The sequence below is a fragment of the Achroia grisella genome, unplaced genomic scaffold (genome assembly GCF_030625045.1).
Source record: "Achroia grisella isolate CSIRO2021 unplaced genomic scaffold, CSIRO_AGI_Agris_v1 utg512, whole genome shotgun sequence".
In the NCBI taxonomy this organism is placed as follows: Eukaryota; Metazoa; Arthropoda; class Insecta; order Lepidoptera; family Pyralidae; genus Achroia; species Achroia grisella.
The window spans coordinates 2,197,194-2,203,530 of NW_026712906.1; positions in this window are offsets into that span (position 1 = coordinate 2,197,194).

A 6,337-nucleotide genomic window follows, 5' to 3' on the forward strand; every position below is an offset into this window, starting at 1 on the left:
ATTCTGTGATACGAACTATTTTTTTATCTACACTAGTCCATTGTTACTACTAAAATTATTATAGCGAAAGTGTGTATGATTGTCTATCTGTTACCATTCCAATTTAAACGGTTAAACGGATTTTAATAAAATTTGATGTGAAGGCGGCGTCAATCATGAGTCAATCATTGATAACCAAATAATTTATGCGTGAATCTACACAAAATCCCTTTCTTTAGACCCATTACAATTGTTACATATATGCAATTTTAGTTCAATTCCACAGATAAGAGAATATTACATTAAAATCTTGTTATGACGATGCTAACTCTTATAGAACGATGTGTTAATTTCTCTATAAATATATATTCATAGAGAAATTAAGAATAAAAAAAATTAAATATGAAACTTTTTTAAAGATTATATGTGATAAAATAAGTCTGATAGTATCCACATACAAGAGCAGAATGTCAGAAGCTGATTACTAACTCTGTTTTAACTAATTATATTTTGTTAAATCTTAAAGAAAATGATGCCTACGAATCCTGTCTTGATGCTGGCAACTGGTAAGATTAAAATAGTTTTAAAAAAAGAGAGAAATGAAAGTGGTAGTAATCGGCTATAGACAATAAACAGCACCACTAATTTTACAAAACATTCTATAGTTTCTTTAAATAAAACCCCTGCTCATCACGTAGGTACCTAGTTTATTGCTAAATCAATATACCGAGAGAACTTTTCTCAACCGTATTTGATTGCGACTGCATATATGCATGTATACATTTATTTTATACAATATAATTATGTTTCTACATTCTAATTATAATGTATAAAAAAAATGTAAAATAATATTTCTAGAAACATTATCAACAACGGTGACCTTTTTAAATTATTACTTGTTGTTCATAAGGTATGTAGAGTCTATGAAGAGTATCTATAGGTTTTATCCAATTGGTAGAGATATTTACTAATAGCACAGATAATATATGCTAATAGACAAAATACATTTGTTCTTAACTTAAAATATACTTGTGTTATAACACAAATATTTCCATGGGAATGGAACCCACAACTAGACTATGGAGGTTTTCAATATGCAAGGTGGGTTTTGCTCTTATCAGATTCAATGAAAAACACCAATCGACGTATAAGGCCCGGACAGCGTCTGCATCAGGCATATAATTACATTACTCATCAAAACATCGAGAAATCATCGTCCTCGCATGTTTTCTCCATATCTGTGCGCACGCGCCGCCGTCGCTCCTGAGTCATGGAGACAAGCGACATACTTACATGATATCTTATTTCATTATTTAAAGTCTTTTTTAATAAGATAATAAAACTATGGTTCACCCCTCTGCGCTGACGGTTTACGCTAGCGGAGCACCAGTGGAGGATGGTAGGATGAGCAGGGAGTCAGGTCAGTTAGCCCATCGTTGTAGATTCACCCAGAATTTCACGATGATCACGATGGTTTCCAAGGGGAATCATTTGGAGGTCAAGCCGACATGCGGCCAAGCCACATTCCTAACAATTCCCTTACCACATATTTAATGTATTTTGAACTGCAATTACATAATATCAAAATAATATATTTATATAGGTATTACAAATCATATTCGCTAACAATGTTTGGGCGAGTTCACTAAGCACTACCAGACAGACACCAGAAATAAATACTTAGAAAACATCTTTTCAAAATCTTCTCATTGTTTTTTTATGTAATTAGAATGTACAATAACTAGACGCCCCACCTGATGATAAACGACAATCATCCATAAATGTATAACCTATATATGTACATAAACATTTCACCCATGATACCACATTTAATAATAATACCCCTGGACAATTAACATAGCGTCATCTAGTCCCAAGCTAAGCAGAGCTTGTGTTATGAGTACTAGACAACTGTAAATATATGGATAAACTTTTTGTAAATAAATACATATTATACATACAACCAGACCGATACAAACAATTATACTTAGGTGTAAATACAAATATTTCACTGTGTGAGGAATGCAACCGCCCGCAACCCGCGACCATCGGAAGTAAAGCGGTGTACTAAACCGCTAGACCACCGAGACCGTCGCCATTTCTCTCAGCCTACAATATCCTTGCCTAATCTGCACTCTACAACCGGAACACAACTTACAAATAACTTGACGACTGAAATATGAAAGACTAAGTTTAAGTACCCACGCAGACGACCTGTGAAAAAATTAAAGTTCTTTACGATATAATTAAGCAGTTATCCAGTTTGGCGAGGTCAGTACCGACTTCAAACGCAGGAACAATCTCGATCTCGACATGCCCATATTGGTGCAGGTAGATCGGACATGCAAATAAAATAACGTCTATTAGACTCGGACCAAGGTAACTTCCTTATACAGCCGTATTTGTACTTTCAACGAGTTTACGTTATATTGTAATTGAATCCCAATTAGGTTTGGTAAGGTTAGCACTGGACATGTGTAATTTTGTTAGTTCCGCCACTGTTTAGACCTTTTTAATCTGTGGTTTAGACAAACAAAAAAAACCTAATATGCGGGATATTAGGGTTTAAAGCAACAACAAAATGCAGATCAAACACTTTCATGCTTTGTGATTGGACAAAAAATCGAAATCGATCGAGACAATGTACTTTTTTATTTATGGTACACATTCAAATTTGCAATTTATATGGTATTTTAAAAATAAATCCAAAAAAGTTAAACAAAATTATCAATTTCTACACCCTATCATGTATTGAAGAAGTCAGTACGTACCACACACCTTAATTTGAAAGATAGGTAGCAATTTCTTTTGTTCGGATGCATATTGATCGTGGGACCCGCCTGAGTTAATGGTATGCGTGGACGGGGCACCAGTAGAAGATAGGATGAGCATAAAGTCAGTTAACCCATCGCACCAAATTTCAGAAGGAACTGGTGGTCAACCTACCGTAACATGATACATTTCTAGTAGTGGGGTCATTACTGCCATAACTAAAAATCCCTCCCCCCAGAGCAAGTAGCTCTACGCCACGTTTGATTATTCTATGAAATATTACCGTAATGTCGTGTTCTTTTAATGTTAAATTATACCTAAATTGGCCGGAAAGAGAGGGAAATGGTAATAATGGGTACGAACTAATGACCCCATTTGCTACCAATGTAGGTACCTTGGAGACCAATGTGGTCATTTCTTCGTGAATAAGATAGGTATATACCATTTGAGGTGCACTGTACTCCTATATGTTTAAAAAGCAGTTTATGAGTAGTGCCGAGAAAACTTGGCGGAACAAATATAATGTATATAAGTATGGCTAGAACTGTCGTATTATTGTGTATTTCTAAAGATGTTAACATTTAGCGGGTTATATGCTTGGTAGTGAATAAAAAATACGGAATTCTTTGGTAAGAGTTTATTTCATATTCTACGTATGACAAAATTACGTTTACAAAAACTGACAATGTACCGAATTCACGAATAATGCCGATGAATGTGAATAGCACGACATGATCCTAGAACATTAAAAAATAATTACAGACACCACTAAATTTTCGAACAAAGAAAATTGTTGTTGGAAATTTAAGTAATATTTATATATAGGTACTTACTAAGTATTTATGTGTCCGACTTTAGTCGAATAGTCACACATACAAAGACATATCAAGAAGAAAACGTAAATTACAAAATACTTCTTATATATTTTTTTCGTGTGCCATTTATTCAGACATAATACATTCTACATATATATTTTATGTATTCTTTTCTGTTAAAATCATAATATTAGTGACAACTGAAATTATTTTTTAATGTTTATCATTTTATTTACTTACCCTATCTAAAAGCCGAAACTATTAAAAAATTACACTAATATTATATTAATTATTGTATATAGTATAGCTGCAAATTTAATAAATAACAAAATAGGAAATTGTATAATTTATATGATCTACGTATCGTAGAGAAGTAGTGCGTCTTCCAAACCTTATGTATCTTTCCTTGTTACTGACCAAAAATATATTTATAAAGTATTTATAAAAACATAAATTAAGCGTGAACAATATCTGAGGACATTCAAGCTTGAGAATATTTATATAAGGTTAGTCCTAAAAAGTATGTAGACGGAAGAAAGCGAAATTGTCGTTTAAAAACATTACACCAAAGCCAAAAAACTATTTCAAAAATTCATAACTCATATAGAAAGTTGTTAATTGGTTAAATACATACAATTTTCAAATTTCAATATAAGAATCTAACAATTTTTGTATTGTGTTTACAAGTTATGTACGTCAATTCCGCGTTCTCCCTTCGACATATACCAACAATATACTAAAGCGTATCTTATATAATAAATCTATTTTGCTTTTACATATAATATATAAAAGCAATATAGAACAACAATGATACTGAAACACTTTCACCAAGAAATAAAGTGGAAATTTGAAAATATATTTGAACTTTGAGTACTAAATTTCCACGTGACCGCGGATAATTTCCACGTTACTTGGGGAAAGTTAGTCAATTATATAATTTATATATACTATATTTTTTTCGGTTTGGTAAATATATCCTTTACGACTAAACCTGTATAAATAATATTTAAATTCTCTAGGCGAAGAATCACATATATCTTGTAGCTTTTGCCATTCTTTATCTAAAAAGTATATTAGTCACATTTGTCTTTAACGTTTCTTTTTTATAAAAGTATTTTCGAAGCAAAATTAAATTAGTTATTGAATTATCGACCTTATAATATATACAAAATCATACCCAAGGTAATGGAATGTAAAACAAGAAAATATTTAATATTATAAATTATTATGATTATAAAAATAAGTATTAACTATATGGCAAGAAATTCATTGCGTTTCCTACGCAACCAAATCTACAATTCATATAAATTTTATTATGAATCCATTAGAAAAATTACAATATTTATGTGTCCAATGAAGACAATGAAACTGTTAGACAATTCTAAAAGAACAGAAACCTTCATACTGACATTAGATATTCCAAAGTGTGTAGGTCTATTACCTTTTCAAAGCCGGCTGGGAGGATTTTATTTTGAAATTTATCTTATTTTGAAGAGATCTTAATTAAATTTGGCATAAACATAAATTAGATTAAATCTTAAGGACATATACTATGCTATGTTTTATATAAAAAAGTAGGCAATTTAATGAAAAAAAAAAATGTTATAATAATTTGCCTTTTTTTTATTACTTCATACGTATCCTAACTGACAATGGTTGTCCACTCCCAAATATATTTAAGTAATTTTTTTTTGCGTTAATTTTATTAGTATTCGCCATTAAAAAAATACAACTCTAAATTGTACCATCAACCCTATTTTTAATAGCGATATTAGTACTTCAATTAATATGGTGAAACACGTATGCTGGCCGGATCAGCTAGTTCTTCAATAAAGAAATTAAAATGTAGATTTAGTTACAAGTTCGCAAATTAATATACAATACAGTACTTACTAAAGCCTGAGATTCAAGTTATTACATTATAATTAATTTTTAAATTACTGATCCAATTAACATCAGGACCATTACAGACTGATTTCTAGACGAAATAGAATCTAAATGATGCCAAATGGTACTCCTGAAAACGGTTCAATAGGGTGAAAGGGTTGTGAGTAACAGGTACTAGAAATTCCATCTAGTAATGTACTATGTGAGAATGACCTTCTAGATATTACAGTGGTTAAGGCCTAGTGATTTGATCTTCATCCCTATTCTCCATTGGTGCCCAACTTAACAGGATTGGTGCACTCAGCACTTTTAAATCACCCATAACAATTCATTTAAACTTAATTGTAAATAGAAAATATACAAATGTATATAAACTATTTAGTAAAATAATCTCACCAGAAATGCATAAAATGATTAGCTAGCATTAAAGATTAACAGAAGTACCATTACATCATGTATAAAAAAATATGTTTACAAATATTTTCTGGTAAGCTTTCAGTAAATACTGTTTTAATAATAAATCTAATCCAAAACACAACCAACTTAGAGTGAACATATACCTATAGTAGGTACTATAATGAGAAAACATATAATTATGTGCATATTACTTTAAGTGACTTGCAAGACAGTGATGACGTAGGAGACAAAATATAAGTATACATATACTAAGAAAAAAATTAATATGATTTTCTGAAATATAAGCCTCAAATTTAGTATGCTATAAAAATATCTGCATACGGTGGTACAGGCTGTAGTGTTATTATTATAAGGAAAAAATCAATTTTATATCTTGATTATGATAAAAAAATCCTTTCTAGTAACTATCAAAGCATGCTGCGACCAAAGCGGCGACAGCTGTTTTTAAGACAATTTAAAGGAAGTGG